The 20408-nt window shown below is 39.5% G+C and overlaps 1 pseudogene; it reads right to left on the bottom strand.

The window, feature by feature from the left end:
- Positions 1–571: 571 nt before the first annotated feature.
- LOC101979276 lies at positions 572–14467 on the bottom strand (annotated as a pseudogene).
- Positions 14468–20408: the final 5941 nt, after the last annotated feature.

The following is a 20408-nucleotide window of genomic DNA, read 5'->3' as shown; positions in this document are numbered from 1 at the left end:
ACTAAGCCTTGCAACCTTGGGGATTTTTATGTATAAATGTTTTGCCTGCATGTATATCTGTGCAGTATGTGAAAATGGTGCCTACAGAATCCAGTAGGCATCAGATACCCTCATCCTAGAGGTACATACAGTTGTGAGCTACCTGTTAGGTGCTGTGAATCAAATCAGGGACCTACAGACCATCTCTCCAGCCCTGACCTGGAGATTTATAAACTGTAGGTGTTGTCACATTCACAGTCCAATTCTTTACAGTTTCTCAACCTCTCCCTATTTGCATTAGTATAAACCTAAGATGAAGATGTTTGCGGATAGATAAACGATGAGAATTTATTGGAGCATTTTTTGTGTTTCCTTTCATTATGAATTTCATGTTTACTGTTCCAGCACTAGGCAAAAAATTTGTCAAACTGAATGTATTTGGGAGTGAAATTTCCAATGAACAGCAAGATATGGGGGTTATATATGGTGTACCATTATAAGGTTTGTCAGAAGTATAAATTTAGTAATATACAGCAAAATTAGAGGAAAAAATAAAGTTTTTTTTCACAATTTTTTGATGCATTTTGTCATTATTATTTTTGGATACAGAGTTTATACAGTTCTGCCTGTTCTGATCTATTATGAAGACCAGGCTAGCCTTGAACTCACACAAATACCCCTGCCTCTGTGTCTGAAGTATTGGGATTAAAGGTGAGCACAACATGACAGGAATCACTATGAATTTGTAGAGGCTGAACAAGATGTTTTATTATAGCTTTTCTCAGGGGCTTGAGAAATGGCTTAGTGGCTGAGAGCTCTGGCTCCTCTTTCAGAGAATCAGGGTTCTATTTCCTGCACACATGCAGGCAGCAGCTTACAACTGCCTATAGCTCCAGATTTGGGGATTTGATACCATTGGCCTCTACAGGCAGAATGCATACATGCATGCAGTCAAAATTCCTGCATTTTTTTTAAAAAAAGCTTTTCAGTTTTATTTGCAGAATTTTATTATAGTATAAATTCTTTGATATTTTTCTTATAAACCTCATTCAAAGTTTTCAAAAATTTTATATCTTTATGTTTCTATTGTGTATACTGTTGTGATTTATAAGCAGAGAGTACCAGGTAAATGCTACATCACAATATTCACAATGACATTTTTCTCTCCAGTATTTTTCTGATGTGCTTGAAGAGTTGAGCATTTAGTAAAAAATTCACATTCTCTACATATGCAAGTCTATCTCCATTATGAACTCTATAATATATTGTAAGATTTGAATGCTGGATTAAGGATTTGTCAGTCTCTGCCATTTGTAAAGTTTCTCTCCAGTATGAATTTTCTAATGTGTTTGAAGACTTGAACACGTAGAAAAAGATTTGTCACATTCTTTACATCAGTAAGATTTCTCTCCAGTATGAATTTTCTGATGTGTTCTAGAGTAGTGGTCATAGTAAAGCATTTGTCACATATTTCACCGTTCTATGGTTTCTCACCTATGTGCATTCTGTAATGCATTTTAAGATGTGATAGCTGAGAAAGGACTTAACAACATTCTTTGCCTTTGTATAATTTCTCTAGAAAATGAATTTTCTACTGCCTTCCTAATAATGAATAGTGGTTACAGGACCTGTTACACTCATTGCATTGGTAAAGCTACTCTCCAGCATGCCTTTTGTTTGAATGCATTTTTTGATGGCTTTTAAGTGCTGATAACTGAGGAAATGACTTTCCACATTCTCTGCATTTGTAAGGTTTCTCTCCAGTATGGAGTCTTTGATGTGTTTTCAGACTTGAGCACTGGGTAAAAGATTTGTCACAAATGTTGCATTTGTAGGGTTTCTTTCCAGTATGAATTCTCTGATGCTTTTTAAGAGTTGACTTTACAGGAAAGGATTTGTCACATTCCTTACATGTGTAAGGCTTCTCTCCAGTATGCATATTCTGATGGTTTTTAAGTACTACCAACAGGCGAAATGACTTTCCACAATCTTTGCATTTGTAAGGTTTCTCCCCAGTATGAAGTCTTTGATGTGTTTTAAGACTTGCACTCTGCTTATAGGATTTGTCACAAATGTTGCACTTGTAGGGTTTCTTTCCAGTATAAATTCTCGGATGTATGAGGCTTGAGGTGGTACTGACACATTTCCCGCATTTCAAACATTGGTGTGGTGTCCCTCCAACGTAGATTGTTTGCTGCAAAACACTGTATGCAGAAGAGAAAGAGTCATCATATTCTCTCTGTGTACTTTCTTTGCAGTGTAGAGTATGTGATCTTGAGTAATGATAGAACCCAAATTTAAAGATTTTTTGCACTCTTTAGATTTAAAAGGTTCTTTTCCAGTGTGCAGACTTTCATGTCTATCAGGGTTTGAAGAGTCAACAGAGTCATCCTTGCGATCACTGCATCTGTAGCTATTAGAGTTTTCTCTAGTTCCGTGCGTTTTATAAAGTGCACATGTGCAGGGGTCATGAAGCATGTTGCCAAGCTCATTAGACTGAAGAGACTCCTTTTCATTATTCACATGCTGATGGACAGGATCACATTTGCAATAGTTCTCTGAAAATGAGTAAAATTCAGGTTAATTGGCTTGTTTCAATAATAAATATGTGATAAATGACAGACTCTCTAAGTTCTCTCATAAGTCAACCAGCAACTATTTAGAATAGAGCTCCCAGTAGTCAACTTTATTCTTCCACTATAACTCGATGGATTCTCACAGGGTGACCTTCATAGAAGATGAAACATCACTAAAATGGAGCTCAGTGACTGATTATAATTAGAATACATGTCTCTTTTTAAATATTTATTTACTCAGAGACTGATGAAAAAGAATTTAATCTAATCCCAGATTCACAGTATTTATACTTCCTGGTGAACAGCAATGACGAGTACTGTGAGAATTCATTTTAAGATTAAAGGCTTACTCAAAAGCATCAAAGGTTTTTTCTTTTTTCTTAAAAAAAAAAAAAGCTTTACATTCTCCAAATTTATAGATGCAAAGCAATTATTCTGCCAGACACTATAGGAACTAGATTGTTTAAGGCAGGGCTGTAATGGGCATCTATTGCTAATTTCTGTCTTCCACTGTCTGAACTCCACACACTGCTGTGTTTCTTAAATTTCCTCATAGGGTTAGGATGGAGTCCACAAGAATACAGAGTATATCACAACTGATATTTAGGAGGCCAACCTGCCATACACACACACACACACACACACACACACACACACACACACACACTTGCTGGAGGATAAAACTCACAAGGTAGGGCCTGTGAGGAATACTGCCTTTTGAACAGCTGTTTGCCTCTACCTGCAATTCTCTGTGTGGCAACATGGTCCCCCTCTAATTCCAGCTTGGGGACTTGTCCTACAAGCTTAGTAGTGTATTCCTCATATGTTGGGCCCAATATTTCTATGTACTGATAGAAGGATGATTTCTCCTCATATCATGTATCTCTGGTGGATAAAATAAGTCATAGCCAAGTTTTTGTTCTACACTGTGATAAAAAACTGAAAAGCCTGTTCTTTATAATTATCTTAATGACAGAACAATTTGGCCAGACAAGGTGTCCTGTAAGAAAGATGACAAATGGTACTTTCACAGATAAAACTCAAGGACAGAACTGTCATATGCCTGGATTTGTTAACTCAAAGCCTTTCGTATATTAAAAAGAACAAGAAGTGTACTGAGCTCATTCTGCCTCCTGTGACAGAAAATGTAGCACTCCACTGCTTTGACCCTAAAGGCTATTAACACCTTGAATACACTTTCACCTCAGTTTATCGATACAAGATTTTAACTTAGAAGACTAACTGATTATGTTTTACTTCTGAGATCTGGATGATTTACAAGAAGATGTTGTAAATTGATTAACCATCTTCAGAGACAGATAGCCTTCTAGCACGGTTACTGATTAGTGTGTGAAATACATGCAGGTGGCTGGAGAGGCTGGGAGGTGTCAACCCCAGATTTTGTATGAAATAGTAATAGGTCCCTTCTTTGCTCTAAGCACACAGAGTAGAAGTATGTTTTAGAATTGAAAGGATTTCTATTGCCAGTTAACATTTGGTGGATATGCTGATATGAATCATCACTGTACATTTCCCCCTTGCCTTATGCAAGCTGCCATGGTTACTCACTGACAGTTTCTGAAGCACAGCTGCATTCTCTGTGCCAGGAGATAACAGCATTATACTTTTGCATGTTTTACTGATCACAAACTTTTAGCTTACAAATTTAGTCACACTTTGAGTGCACGAATTCCTTATTTCCTCTTAAAATTTCTATTTGGTGTAGTTTTCTGCCCTTTAAGAGACAGATGGAATTTTTTACAGCCAGGGCCACAGCCAATCATTAAAATCAGTGACAAGTTATTGTTTTGTATAACATATCTGTCTGCAAAGAATGCTTTGTGACCCTAAGAAAACAGCCTTGGAAAAGAACACCATTGTATGTGTATAAAAACTACAGAGATTTCAAACTGGGAACAGAAGAGTAAAGAACATGACTCAAACATCATCTGTGTGGGTTTCTGTTACCCCTCTGATTACAAATATCCTCAGTCCCTTCCACCCCACTGTGGCCTTCTGACTCAAACCCTGGAGGTAGCCTTGGGAGCTGGCCTCTCAGGCTACTGTTAAGGTTATTCTCAAGTCTCTCTGAACACCAACTCTTGAGATTATTTCCCAGAAGAGTGTTTGTGTATTCTTCAGTGGAAAGAAAATAAAGGATACAATATAAAGACAGCAAGGAAGGGAATTACAGAATAATCCTACTCCATGGATTCATTTCAGACATAAAGTTAGGAAAATTATTTTAATCCAATGTCAGCATAATGAAATAAAATTGCATTTTGTGCTAGTATTGAGTCAGCAAAATTCAGGTGCAATAAAACACAACATCTTTTAACAGTTACAACAGGCAGCATGCATCCTGGAACTAGGACACTACACTAAGTCAAATGATCAGGAATCCTTTTAAGTGGAATTAAGTGTAGCAAAACTGTTTTCAGGTCTTGATTTCTCTTTCACTGGAAGCCATCACTGTTGTTCCACTCATTCACTAGCCCACCCTGGTTGTGGCTACTCTCTGCTCCCCACATTCCAGGGCTATCTCATTTGCTCTGAATAGGTGACCAGGCCTACCTTGCATATAGTCCACATGTTCTGTGAGGTAGCTCATGACTCAAGGCAGAGTTTTTAGAAAGAATAAAGGCATGTAACCAAGTACTGGGTTCAGTACATGAAGAGAGCACAAAGTAGAGGAATATAGGAACGAATTTTCAATTGCTATTTCCTGTACATATTATAAATATATTAAGGGAGACTTTTCAGTTTGCATACTTTGAGTTTTTTTCAAAATTAAAATGATGTCAAATGCAATGATGGACATCAAGCTTAAGTTATGGATGGAAATAGTCCAAAATCCTGTGATCTACAATCTGTCCAGCCTAGAAAATATGCTAGGGCAGTGGTGGAACAGAAATTGAAGGAGTATCTAACTAACGTCTGATCTTATTTATGGCCCAATCTGATGGAACCCATAGACAACATTGCTTGGGTAACCAAGGACCAAAGACTAGACAGACCAAAGAACAAGGGTAAAACCAAAAACTACTGCTGTAAAAAGAAAAAAAAAGTCCCTGTCTCGGAAAAACAAAAACAAAACAAACAACAACAAAAAAGAATGAAAAGAAAAGAAAAAAAAGTTATCAAAAATAGCAGAGATACACAGAGTCGACATGGGATGTCTCCATCAAATCCCTTCTCCTCAGAGCTCAGAGAACCAGGCACAAGAGGAGGTTAAAGGAATCTAAGAGCCCAAAGGGATAAAGGACAACAGAAGAACAAGGCCCTCTGAACTAACTAGCTAAGTGAAGTGAACTCACAGAGACAGTAGCAGCAGGCACAAGGCCTAAATGAATCTGCTCCGGGTCCTCTGTATATGTATTATAGCTTAAGCGTAGTCTTATCATGGGACTCTGGAGTGTGAAAGAATGGGTCTCTGAGTTTTCTGCCTGTTCTAAGGACTCTTCCTTCTGCTGGGCTACGTTGTCGAACTTCAAATAATGGCTTTGCTTCATCTTATATTTTATTTTACCATGCTTGGTTGTTATCTCTTTAAAAACTGCTCTTTTCTAAAGAGAGAAAGAAATGGAGTGGATATTGAGAGGAAGGGATAGAGAACTGGGAGACTTAGAGGGAAGGGAAAATATAATCTGGATATACTGGATGAGAAAATCTATTTCAATCAAAGGAAATAAATGAAAAAGAAGATATGGGTACAAATATTATATTCTACTAAGTTTCTGAATGTATCGTGGAAAAAAAAATGTGGGGTGTATGATACCTCTAAGTGGAAAACAGAAACCTCTAAAATGGAAAATGGAAGGGAAAAAAAATGAAGTATCATAAAAAAGTTTTCGTCTACTACCAAAGTTTCCATAGTCCCCTATCATTTCCATGACAGGTTTAACAGCGAGTCCATAACCTATAAAGTTGTTACATACAAAGGATAAATTAGGAAATCTACAAGTCAAATTTCTCACCCAGAGTCTACAAGTCAAATTTCTCACCCAGAGAGACTAGGTTGCTGTAATTCTCCAACATCACATCAATGTACAAAGTCCTCTGAGCAGAGTTCAGACATTCCCACTCTTCTTGGGTGAAGTCCACAGCTACATCCCAGAATGTAAACAGACCCTGAAAGAAAAAAAGTACAGTTTGATCATGTGATACTGAACAGAGTACTTCCTTGATATAAGGAGACGTGAAGAAATATAAATGATTGAAGACAATTACTCATAAAGATGACTTCTAAATAATCACATTCTATAAGGAATGTTCCAACTCTCGGACAATAGGATAGCACAGTAGTCTCACCACGCAATACACATGAAAGAAGGCACACACTTCAGGTGTGGACAAGGTTAACCATTTGTTATGGATGCAATGTTTATATCCCACAGATCACAGTGTACATGTCTCAGAAGGATAATCTGTGATGAGGAAATGTGATTTTAAATGCTTTACATGTTGATCATGCTACAGTGATTCAAAACTTATATTTAATATGAGAAGCACAGAAACCTAAAGAACACAGGAAACACCCTCAGGATATGGGATGGGCAAGAACTTTCTGAATAGTAAAAAACACAAACAGAACCGGAACTAACCAAGTATCAACAGATGAGACTACATAAAAATAAAATCATTCTGTTAATCAAAGGAAACACTCAGTAGAGCACACAGACACCCAAAGAATGGGAGAAAATCTGTACCAGTGACACTTTGGATATAAGTTCATTGCTAGAATTTACCAAGAATTACAGAAATTAAATTCCAGCGATATAAAACTGCCAATCAATATATGGCCAAATGAGCTGAAAAAACATTTTGTGAAAAAAGAAACACAAATGGCCAATAAATTTGCAAAGTGTTCAGGATCCTTAAGATGCCATCATGGAAATGCAAACTAAAACTACTTTGGAATACTGCCTCACTCTGTCCAGAACCATTTATTGGTTGGCTGTCATCAACCAATCTGACAATAAATGTTAGAGAGAATGAGGAGAGAAAGGAATCCTAATAGACTGTCATTGTGCTGTCTCTCTCTGTGTGTGTGTGTGTGTGTGTGTGTGTGTGTGTGTGTGTGTGTGTGTGTGTGTATGTGTGGTGCAAGTTAATACAGACATCGTGGATAATAATTTAGATATTACTGACAAAAATTAAAGATAGATCTAACATTTGAACAGCTCTTTCATTCCTGGGCATATACCCAGGGAATTCCACATCCCATTACTGAGATATTTATACCCCACATTTATTGCTGCTTATTAATGAAAACAAAGAATTGGAATCAATCTAATTGTTTTCTGACAGATCACTATATAATGCAAACTGTATATATATATATAAAATGTAATACTATACAGCTGAAGAGAAAAACATCATAAAAATTTACAGGATAATGTTTGGATTTAGAATGTATAATACTAAGTAAGGTCATAGAAGTCATAAAAAAGAAACCATATTTTGCCTCATAAGAAAAATCAAAGCCGGGCGGTGGTGGCGCACGCCTGTAATCCCAGCACTCGGGAGGCAGAGGCAGGCGGATCTCTGTGAGTTCGAGACCAGCCTGGTCTACAAGAGCTAGTTCCAGGACAGGCTCCAAAACCACAGAGAAACCCTGTCTCGAAAAACAAAACAAAACAAAAAAAATCAAGCCAATAATACATGTATTTGGGAAACAACATACATATGGGTACAGCAGAGCATGGAGAAAAGATAACAAGAAAGGCTAACTATCAGGAGTTGAGGTAATGAACACCAGTTATGAAAAATGATATAAAGCTAAGTGCTTTTCTGGGTCTAATTTTGTCATATGTCTTTGGTTTTTGGTACTGTATAATTAAAATATATTCAATTTTGTGAAAATATAAAAAATCTCATGTGAGGCTCTAGAGCTTCTGTTCCCAAAGATGACAACTCTAAATGTATAAATACCTTAAGTTGTATAGCCTTTGGGTCTGGTTAAGTTCAGTGTGTGGGTTTTTTTTTGTTGTTGTTGTTGTTGTTGTGTGTTTGTTTGGAACAATTTTTATAAAAAAGTTAAGAAAATCAGAAGCAGAAAATTAAAGGCTTTCAATGTCTCAAAATATAAAATTTCCAGAAAAAATAGTGGACATGATAACTTACCTGGGACAGATTAACTGGAGAATCAGCCATTTCTTTCTGTTTCTCGTCTTTGAGTTTTTCTTTCAGGAACAAAGAATAGATGGCTTGTTGCCCTTTCATATAAGAAAATGCAAAAGTTAATACTGAAAGCTGGTAAAAGAAAAATGTCAAAACACATGAAAAGAGCAAATAAACAGAACACTACCAGGTGTCCGGTAAATGATTCCAAAGAAAGAACATGGAAATATAGTTAAAGCCTGGAGGGAAAAATTATATCAACCATATTTTTGCAATCACAAAAATAATCTCCAATAATAAACTAGAAGAAAATATACAAAGAGAATCAGAGGAATTATCCATAAGAACATGGGAAGTAATACATTTCACAGAAAGAATTGATAAGTAGACGAGAAATGGAAAATAATCATCCATGTGCAAGATAGCAAACCACAAATTCTTATAGTAGAGAAACAATGCTCCTAATAACTTAACAAGCAATTGCTGTGGAAAATCCTTGTGTACACTGTGAAGATTTGTTGCTATAATTTTTTTAAATAAAGAAGCTGATTGGCTAATAGCTAGATAAGATAAGGCTAGGTGGAAAAATCAGGGGATGCTGAGGAAAAAAAAAGGTCAAAGTTAGGAGAGTTGCCAGCCAGATGGAGAAAATGTCAGATACACAAAATGGGATATAGGTAAAGGCCATGAGCCTCAGGGAATTATATGGATTTCCTAGAAATGAGTTAAAGTGTAAGAGCTGGTTAGTAGTAAGCCTGAGCTACTGGCTGAGCATTTACAATTAATATAAGCCTCTGAGTAATTATTTGACAGTGTGAGAAACAGGGAAACTTCTGCTTACAAGCAAAAGATTAAAATCAAAACCAAAGAAGATAAAAACCTATGAACAAAAATTCTAGCCACTCTGAAAGTCAATACAGAGAATTTAAAATTAAATATACAAAACCTCAATTTAAATCAATCTAGCACATGGGTCAGCTATACCACTCCTTGGCACATGCTCAAAGGACCTGACATCCTGCTCGTGCTCACCCATGGTAATTGATGTTCTATTCACAATAGCTACAGAAGGCATGCAAGCGAAATGTCCTTCAACTAATGAATGAATCGTGAAAATATAGAACATATACACCATAAAATATCAGCTTTAAAGAAAATTTAACTCATTAACTTTGCAGGTAAATGGATAGACCTAGAAAAGATCATACTGAGTTTGGTAACCCCGACACAGAAAGAGACAATGGTTGTTCTCTCTCAGAGAAAGTTCCTAGCTCCAAATCTTCAGATGTGAATCCACAAACTGGAGTGACTGCAGTAACCAGAAGAGCAAAATAGACCACTGTGGGGTGTGGGGGAGTATGAGAGGGGAATACATGAAAGCAAGTGGTCTGGAGGGAAAAATGGAAAAATGAGAAGGGATTTAATTATGGAGAAAGAACAGAAATAAACACAAAAGGGGGGTAAAATAAGAGTAAGTATGTCTGAAAACGTCATAAGGAATCTTACTTTACCATCTACCAAAAATGCCTATAACATATAAGTCTGTATATCCAGTTATAGTTAGAGAATAAATGAAAAGTTCCCATCTGTGCTGATAATGCAACAGAACTACAAATTTTCTAACAAAACCACCAACTCCAAGTGTAAAAACCTGCTTTAAAGTTGTTGGTCACAGCTATCCATGAGATTACCTAACCAGCTACTGCTGCTGTCCATGCTTTCCTCCTAGACATAGAAGGTGAGTCCCTATTGTTGAAGAAGCCATGCACTTTGCACACAGATCCCAGAGGATTTGAGAAAGTTATGACTTTAAAGCCTACTCCATGTGGATCAGCTTTCATGGTACCAGAAGGCAACATTCAAACTTCCAAAGAGGGACCTGGCCAACAGTCCTATCCAGCAATGACCCCAATGAACCACAACAATGATCTGCACTGCATGATAAACGGAAGGGTGCAAGAGTGGCACATGTACCTTGGTGGTGACCACAGCTTCTAATTGGACTGAAGACCCTCTCAACAGGAGGGAAATCATGCCTGGTACTGGAAACCTGGACAGTTTCCTCAGGGATAGTGAAGTCAGGGATCGTGGAGGAGAACAATTTCATTAAATCAGCATAATCACTAACTGAATTCTAAAAATTTTACTTACTTACATAGATAAATGTTGTCCTCACTCTAACCATGGAAAGTTCTTTTTGAACACATGGAAATTATTACAGAAAACCGCAACCAGTCAAAATGCAGACTTGTGATGCTCAGTCCCCACTGACACATAAGCAACACAATTCCTTTACCTCAGGCTCAGGGATCACCGAGAAAGAGGAGAGGGAACATTTTAAGAGCCAGAGGAACAAGATATTTGCTGTGAGATTGTGACTCCTAGAAATGTCAGAGAAGCTACATACATAAAATCTTACAAACAGGGCTGCCTAAACATGAACAGAACAAGGCCAACACCAAGAGACATGCTAACATGGAAGGAAGGAAGCTAACTAGGCCTAAACTCTAGTCAAACACTAAGGAATTCTGAGAACTGGAGAAATAGAGAAGAGTGCACCATATGGTTATCCTATACCAAATCTTCATCCCTGAAAACATACAGACTGAGTAGGCTGTATTTTAAAAACAATGAAAGAAAAAGTTACTAAGAAATAATAAATGCTTATGTAAAGTCAAGATTTTAGATCATCTACATAAAAATGTCTATAAGAGCCTTATACCATTTTCTATTAGTGATACTCACATAAGTAAAACGTAATAGGGCTAGATAGATAGCTCAATGGGTATGAACGTCTGTGTCTGCTTTAGAGATCCAGGTTCCATGCTCAGGCCCCAGAGGGTGGCTCCCATCAGTCCACACATACAATTCTAGAATGCACATGATATTCAGTCATATATGTAGCAAAACACTCATGCAAAACTGATTTCCTGTCCCACTTCAACATCCACTTGATCCTTTTCTACTCCTTCCCCAATTCCTCCAAATACCTGCATCCTTAGCCACTGACTCCTCCCTCTCCATCTTCCAGGCCTCTTTGTTCTGCTTCACAGGTGAACAGGTCCTGGTGCTCAGTGAGCGCTGCACATGAGAAAGAGATTCTTCAGAAAGCAGCTGGATTTCTAACACAGTACTGTGCTCAGTACATGAAGAGAAAACAAAATAGAGGATTATAAAACGATTTTCCAATTGTCGTGCAGTGTCAGAATACTGAAAATATTATAAAACATTGTTAGTTATTGTTACTTGAATCCCACTTCCAATCACAGCTCAGTCAAATATCAGAGGTGAAAATGTAAGTGAATGATTGGGATGAGAATCATACCCTAGGGAGGTTCTGTTATCATGGACCAAAAATGCTGGCAGCCTTATACCTCCAAAAAAAGACTCAAAAGGAGAGAGAACATTTTGTGAAAATTTTTATTTGTTCCTCTGAGGATTTTAATTTACTCTGCGAAGTGTGAGATTCTATAAACACACAAGTCACACACACACATGCAGATTAGTATTGCTAGGAACTCTAAGGAGCAAAGGAGATTGCAAGCAAACTATTCTCACCCACAGAAACCAGACTGCTGTAATTCTGCAATATCCAGTCTCTGTACAAAGTCAGGGCAGGGTCCAGGCATTGCCCCTCCTCCTGGCAGAAGTCCACAGTCACACCACTGGCTGTCAATTTTGAGCACAAAGAAAAAAAAAACAGTTTGAATCTTCCTGTTGGTACATACTTTTAGTCCTAGAATTTGGGAGAAACAGGTGGGTGGAACCCTGTGTTTTCCAATCCATCTTGGTCTACAGGGCCAAGCAGCACAAACAAAGGGTCTCAACAAAGCAAACATAAGAACCAAAAGTTAATAGTTCTGTCATGTGTCCATGGCCAGAGTGCTTTTCTTGGACCAAGGAGTCAAGACTATTGTAGATATTTTTTAGATCTATATTAAAATGTCTTTTCTTCTTTTGAACTCAGGAGAAAGTGGGGCTTATACATTACCCAGAACTGTAGGATAAGAGGGTTTCCAAATGTTGGAGGATTTCCAGAGGAACTTTTGCTAAGTAGGAACTTGGCTAAACATTTTGCATTTATTTGACAGAACATGTTATCAGGGTACATTGATGCCGTAAGTCAAACTCCATAGGGTGGAGAGCATGCCAAATTCCAGAAACAGCTTAAAGTATGGTCAACTTGAATTTAGCAGCAAACAGAAACAAACTACAAAGCCTTTAACCCCAGCACTCAGGAGGCAGAAGCAGGTGGATCTCCGACTTTGAGGTTAGTCTGGTCCATGGAGCAAGTTCCAGGACAGCCACCGCTATACTGAGAAACCCTGACTCAAAAAAAACAAAAGAAAACAAACTGAAATGAACTTGTTTTGACCTTGTAACAAATGACTTCTATCCTTAAGATGGAGTCAGGCTGGTCAATCATTAACCCTATATGTCCTGAAAGTCAAGCTGTCTTCAAACTCAGAGACTCATCTGTCTCTGCCTCCGTGTGCTCGGATTAAAGGCACATGCCAACACCACCTAGATCATAATGCCTTTTCACTGAAAAGACCGTGAGCAGACATCTCAAACAACATACTGTACTTTCTAGACTCCAAGGTGCAACATTAAGAAATGACCACAAGAGGACACGTTTCCTTTCTCTTCCATCCTTTTCCTTCTTTTTCTTTTTCCTCCTCCTCTTTTCCTGTTGTTTTTTTGTTTTCTTTGATGAGACACAGTCCCTCACCATGTAGTTGTGGGTGTCCTGAAAATCACTATGCTGGTCTCCAACACAAGGAGATTCACCTGCCTCTGCCACTAGAGCACTGGAATTCGAGGCCTGTGCCACAAGATATGGTGAAGACTCTTCTCAGAGTGGTATAGTTACACCACAGAGAGCATATGTCTCAGATGGAAAAATAATAAAGTGTGAAAATTTTACTTTTAAATGTTAATGTCTACAGCCATACACAAATAAATAAATAAATAAATAAATAAATAAATAAATAAATGAGTCAGGCGGTGGTTGGTGCAGCACACCTTTAATCCCAGCACTCAAGAGGATCTCTGTGAGTTCGAGGCCAGCATGGTCTACAGAGCAAGTTCCAGGACAGTCTCCAAAGCTACAAAGAAACCCTGTGTCAAAAAAACAAAAAAACGCAAAAAATATATTTTTGTTCGATTAAATCTGCAGCCATCTTCATGACTAATACTTAAACTCTGCCCTGGGATAATAAATAATAAATCCCCAACTCCCCAGATATAATACGAAAGTTAACCTGGATGAGTGTAAATTTGAAGAGCTTTTCCTTTCCATCATAGCAACGAGAACCATGTTTGCAAATATTGACAGATAAATTCAAATATTCTACTATATTATTTTTATAAGAATATTTTGGCAATAAAAAGATCAATAGAAAAAAACCAGGCTTATTTCATATGATCTAAAATATACGAAGGCAAACGCATTCAAAGCAGAATTTCAGAAACAGCTTCCTTATGAACAGCAGAGAAACTGCTCGCACCTCTGGGCCCTTCCCTCCTGGGTCCCAGCCCCGCAGCTCCTCTGACCTGGGAGATTCCAGGACCGCTGGGCTGCGGTTCCCCCACTGCGCTGCTGACTTTCCCAGGCCGCCCCGCGGCGACTGCGGCTCCGGGGAGTTTTCGCGTCCCCGCGACACCTAGGTCTACACCACGCGGTTCTATACCATTCCGGTCCGGGAGCAACGACAGAAAAAACGGCACTTAGCACTTGTGGCTTTGGCTCCTAAGTCGATTTCAAACACCGCACCAACAGGGTTTCCCAGCTTCCGCTTACGTCACCACTCTAACTCCTCCCCCTTCTCCGTCTTCCCTTACGTCCAGCCAATGTGCCACATCGTTCCAAGCTCTGTTTCCGGGTTTGTAACTCCGCCCCAACGAACCGCCCTCCCTCTCTGTCTGAGGCCGCCTTCCACACAGCTCCAGCTGTCAGGCTGCGCTGGACCGCTCTGCACAGCTCCCCTCATGTTTGCTGCCAGCCTAGAGCAGAACTGGATCTAGGAGGACGCTGCACCCGTCCCGTATCTGACCCCACAGTGAGTCTGAGCACTTTAGTTAAAAGACAGGCAGCCTGACCTCTACCTGACTGCCAGCCTCCTTGGCTATATACTTACACCAAATGATAACTGGATAAATTCAGAAGCCAGAGTCCCAACCAAACAGACATGACAAGTAAAATACAAATACTACAATCGTGCTTTGGGGGAAGACATTTCAGGAACGTGGATTTTAAAGAAGTTTGGCTAGTCCACTGCTAACAGGCCAGGGATGAGTTCTGAACTGTTTTCAGAACTAGATGGTGGTCCTTTCGTTTCTGTGACTCATGCTTAAGGTCTTTTTGGATAAAACATATATTTTTCTTTAAATGCAGTGGTGAATGCCTAGATTCTTGGCTGTCCTAGATGCAAGAAATAAATAAGGTATGTGGTCCCAGTTTTAAATACTTTAGTTACACCATTCATGGCTCTGGGAGTGGAAGATGCCCGGAAAAGGGATAAGAAGGAAAAGAGGAGGAAGGGCTAAGACATGCCATTCTCTAGACTCCCTACACCTGTTGTAATCAGTAACCAACAGCAACTGTACTTACCTGCATTGTCCTCACCCTAGACCACAAACAGTCTAGCAAAGGGAAAGGCTCACAGGGCCCACTCTTTACCTCTCAAATGTCAGATATGGATGGATGGTAGGGAAATAACCATTGCCTTGAGCTGTAGTTCTCTACTGAGCCCAGTAGCTCAGCACATAGCTCCAAACCCACAGTCTTAACAGATGGCTCTGGTCAATCTCAGCAGGTCCCAAAGTAAAATGAGTCAACGTGAACACCATAGGGAGATTTAGTGGAATTTTGGACCAGAGTAATTGAGAAGTAGGAAATGAGAGTATTTTTTGGCACACACGACACGGAGATACACACTGTATATGTGTTTATGCTGCGGGAACTGCTTTGGCAAATAGCCTTTAATATACCAGCCAACTTGGGCGTGGCCTCTTTTACTATAACTGCAACTGTAAAGCTCATGCTTGCTCTCTTGCTGCTTCCTGGTGCCTTTTTGGGGAGTGGACTGTGATCTAGGACAGTGATCTGTGAGTCTCCCCTAAATAAATAACCCTTTATTATACCTAAGTCTGAACTAGTGTGGGATTATTTTGCAACTTCTGTCATCATAATGATAATTTTTTAAAATGTCCATATCGGTCTGTAATTTCTCTTTGGTTGTATCATTACCTGGTTTAACATCAGGGAATTCTAAGCACTGGGAAATCTTAATTTTTTTGTTTCAAGAAGCATTTTAAGTAGCTTTGTTGTTAGTTCTTTGAAGTTTTCATAGAATTTTGTCAATCTTGTCATAGGGTTGTCTTTTTAAAATTTATTTCTTTTTTTAATGAAATTCAACTTCTTTAGTTTATTTAAGATTTATTTATTATGTATACAGTGTTCCTCCTGCCTGTACACCTCCATGCCAGAAGAGGGCACCAGATCTCATTACAGATGGTTGTGAGCCACCATGTGGTTGCTGGGAATTGAACTCAGGACCTCTGGAAGAATAGTCAGGGCTCTTAGCTTCTGGGCCATCTCTCCAGCCCCTAAAATTTATTTCACTCACAGTTCTCCTCACCCCTCCTATGACTCCCCTCGTCTCCCCTGCAGCCCAACCTCCTTCCATTCCTCCCAGTGGGTCAGGCCTCCCATGGGAAGTCAACAAAGTCTGGCACAAATTGAAGCAAGACCAAGACAAGCCTCCCACCCACCCAGTGCATCAAGACTGAGCATGGCACCCCATCATAGGGAATGGGTTACAATAGGATAGCTCATACACCAGGCATAGATTCTGGTCTGCCAGGTTCCTCACAGACAACCTATGCTTCACCACTGTCCCCCATGTATGGAGAGCCTAATTCAGTCCCATGGAGGCACCACAACTGTCAGTTTAGAGTTCCTGAGTTTCCACAAGCTTGGTTCAGCTGTCTCCATAGATTTCTTGACCTCCCTTTCTCATATATTCCCTCGTCCCTCTATTTGACTGGATTTCTGGAGCTTGGCCTGGTGCTTGATTATGGATCTCTGCTTGTGGTTCCATCAGTTGCTGGATGAATGCTCTATGATGATGGTTGGGGTATTCCCCAATCTGAATACAGGGGAAGGCCAGTTTAGGCTCCCTTTCCACTATTGCTAGGAGTCTTAGCTGGGGCTATTGTTAGGAATTTTGGGGAATTTCCCTAGCACCAGTTTTTCTATCAGGATCTCATAGTGGCTCTATCAAGATCTCTCTTTCATTGCTTTCCCACTCAGTTGCTCTCCCCACTTGACGATCCCATACTCTCATGTTCTCATCTCAATCTCCTCCCCTATACTGACCCTCCATCCCCAGTTTGCTCAGGAAATCTCATCTAATTCCGCTTCCTTGGGCTATCCATGTGTTCCTCTTATGGTCTTCATTGTTACCAAGCTTCTATGCAACAAAATCTAACTTGGTGAACTAATGACAAATGTTGGTTTTTTTTTAATAGGATATTTTGTCTGTGCACCATATGTGTTCCTAGTGCTAGCAGACACAGAAGTGGGCACTGAATGCCTTGGAATTGAGGTTACATATTGAGTGCCCATGTGAGGGTGCTGGGAATTCAAATTGAGTCTTCTGAAAGAGCAGACGGTGGTCTTAACCACTGAGTCAACCTTAAATCCAGTGAACCAGTGAGTCTTATTTGGGGTGGCCTACAATTGTGAGGTGAGGGGTTACTTATAGATGCTCAAACAACTCAATGAAAGATGCATCATACTGTGGGAGTGATGGCTAATGAAGCTGGAAACCTTGGGATCACTGCACAGCTGGCAGGATTTTAGGGGAGATTGGAAGTGTCTTTCAAACCATGAAATACATCCTCCAGGTGGCTTGTCTGGTCTGGTCCAGGCAACTTGACTATTGTCTGCCTGTTGGATGGTCTGAACACCTTCTGTGCAGTTCAGCTATCTGTCAGTGTCAGCAGTTCTTAGAGATTATATATGCTTGAGTGGGGAGGGCACAGTTTCTGTGACTTCCTGAAGCTATTATGTTTTCTATTCCTATGTTTCGGGATATTTTCTGCAGAATGAAGTATTTCACGTTCATTTTATATTGGCACTCAATCTAGTGTCATGATCCTTCGGGATTGCATATCAGATACCCTATATATCAGATACCTTAAAGTAGCAAAATTACAGATATGAAGAAACAAAACAATTTTATGATTGGGTTCTACACAACATGATGAAGTGTATTAAAGGGTTTCAGCATCAGGAAGGTTGAGAACTACTCATTCAGAGCATCTTGCTCCATTACTTCAGAGGAAGCTGATACACAGTAACCACTCCTGGGCATAAACTCCTAGAACTTGCCATCTTACCAATGAGCACTTGCCCATCATGTTCATTGCTGCTTTATTGACCAGTACTTGGAAACAAAAATCACCCTAGATGTTCATCGGCTGACATATGAGTAAACAATTTGTTTCCCAGCTTTGAACTTTTTGTTTTGGGTATTCTCGTTAGGCTATAGGTAAAAGCCAAGAAGCTCAAGGTGGGCCAGCAGTTGAGATAAAAGGAGAGGGTGGCTAGTAAAATATAGGTGATCAGAATTAGAGACAATCCTGGGGGAGCAGAATGGCTCAACTATGTAGTGGAGTGGTGAAGAGAGGGGGCTTCTCAAAGGTCAACCAAATGAGATGACCATGAAGAAGCTACATGGGAGCCTATCAATTTGAAACTCGAGCAAAATATATTAGAGGATGTATTAAATATTTAACTGAGGATGGGGCAAGAAAAAAGGAGGAAGAGTAGGAGGGTCATCCAAAAGGATATATGAAGAAGCCTTATGAAATCCCATATCTTACAAGTTAAGAAGAAATATAGTTTCAAAAAACCTTGAACAGAGGTATTCCACAGGGATCAATAAGGCTGCTCCCAGATACTGGGACCATTAAATGGATTGGTTATCTGCTGAATGATTACTGGGCAGGTAAGGCCTCAAAGGAATTCCAAACAAAACAAGTCATTAACAGTGCTCTTGCTTGGCCATTATAAGTACATGGTGTTGCTAAAGACACTAAACTCTTGTTTGCATGATAGAGAAAGAAGAGTCTTGAACTTACCAGGGAACTTCCCCTGCTGGCTAGCTATTGTAGTACTGAAAGGTCCTGTGTGGGCTACTGGCAGACAAAAGGTGTCAGTGGTCTTACTCCTGGACCATTCATCAACAATACTAACCTACTAGTTAAGATGTGTGTAATGGTGCAATACTGGTACAAATGCTAATGACATAATGATACTGTCTTTTGATATGTTTGACACAAGCTCCATAGAAGGAAATTCTTGTCTGATACTGTAAACATGGCCAAAAACTATGGTGTGGTAATACAGGCCCAAGATCAGAACCTATTGATGTTTTCATGTTCATGTTTGTTATGTTGGCAAACCAATTATTCATGAGTATACATATCAAGTTGTAATACTCTCAACCTTAGTGAAAGAGTATCTTTTTGTAGTTTGTAGTGGATAATTCGGAGTTGAAAGTGTTGCTCAAAAAGTCCTTGGAACAAGCAACTGTGTTAGATTGCACAATTACCATTTCATCATGGATTAGGGAGGGTTGGTCTCAGGTGTCCTTTCCCTCAATGAAAGTCTACTGGCAGTGAAGGGCAGGCATATTATCTTAATGTTTGGAGTATGCGGTGGTTTGAAAGAAAATAGCCCCCAAAGGAAGTGGCACTATTAGAAATTTTGGCTTTGTTGGAGGAAGTGTATCAGTGTGGGGGTAGGATTTGAGGTCTGTTTTGCTCAGACTTAGCTCTGTGTGACACTCAGACTACTTCCTATTGCCTACAAGTAACTCCCCTACTCTCAGTTCATTCCCCAATACCATGTGTGCCTGCATGATGCCATGTCTTGCCATGGAGATAATTGACTAAATCTCCAAAACTGTAAGCTACCCAGTTAAATGTTTTTCATTGTAAGAGTTGTGGTGGTCATGGTGTCTCTTTACAGCATCAGAAACTCTAAGATAGAGTAAATACATCCCCATTTTTCTTCAGTAGTCAAAAGTAATTTCTGTATGCCTTTGGCGATTACTATTTTTGAGACAGGGTGTCTTTATGTAACACTGGGTGTCTTGGTATTTGTTCTATAGGACAGCCTGTCCTTGATCTCCCCAAGATCAATATGCCTGTACCTCCAGAGTGTAGTGATTAAAGGCATTTGCTACCATGCCTTGCAACCCTGGAGATTTTTTAATTACAAATTTTTATATGTATGAGTGTTTTGTCCATCTGTTTGTCTGTACATTATGTCTATGCAATATCTGTAGGATCCAGAAGGAATCACATTCCCGAGTACTAGAGTTACAGATAGTTGAAAGCTGCCATGTAGTTTCTGAGAATCAAACCAGGGTCCTATGGAAGAGCAACCAGTGCTCTTAACCACTGAGCCATTTCTCCAATCCTGACCTGCTATGGGACAATGGTCTTGTACCCTGTCACTTGTATTGTTTTAATAAAATGCTTATTGACCAGTAGCCATGCAGGAAGTATAGGCAGGGGGACCAGGCAGGAAGTAGAGGCAGGGCAGCGAGAACAGGAAAATTCTGGGAAGAGGAAAGACTCTACCTGTAATCATAATCCAGATGTAGAGGAAGCAAGATGAGAATGCCTCACTGATAAAATGTACCAAGCCAT

The sequence above is a fragment of the Microtus ochrogaster genome, unplaced genomic scaffold (assembly GCF_000317375.1).
Source record: "Microtus ochrogaster isolate Prairie Vole_2 unplaced genomic scaffold, MicOch1.0 UNK134, whole genome shotgun sequence".
Lineage (NCBI taxonomy): Eukaryota > Metazoa > Chordata > Mammalia > Rodentia > Cricetidae > Microtus > Microtus ochrogaster.
The sequence above is the reverse complement of the archived record's forward strand: the minus strand, read 5'-3'. Positions and strand labels throughout refer to the sequence as shown.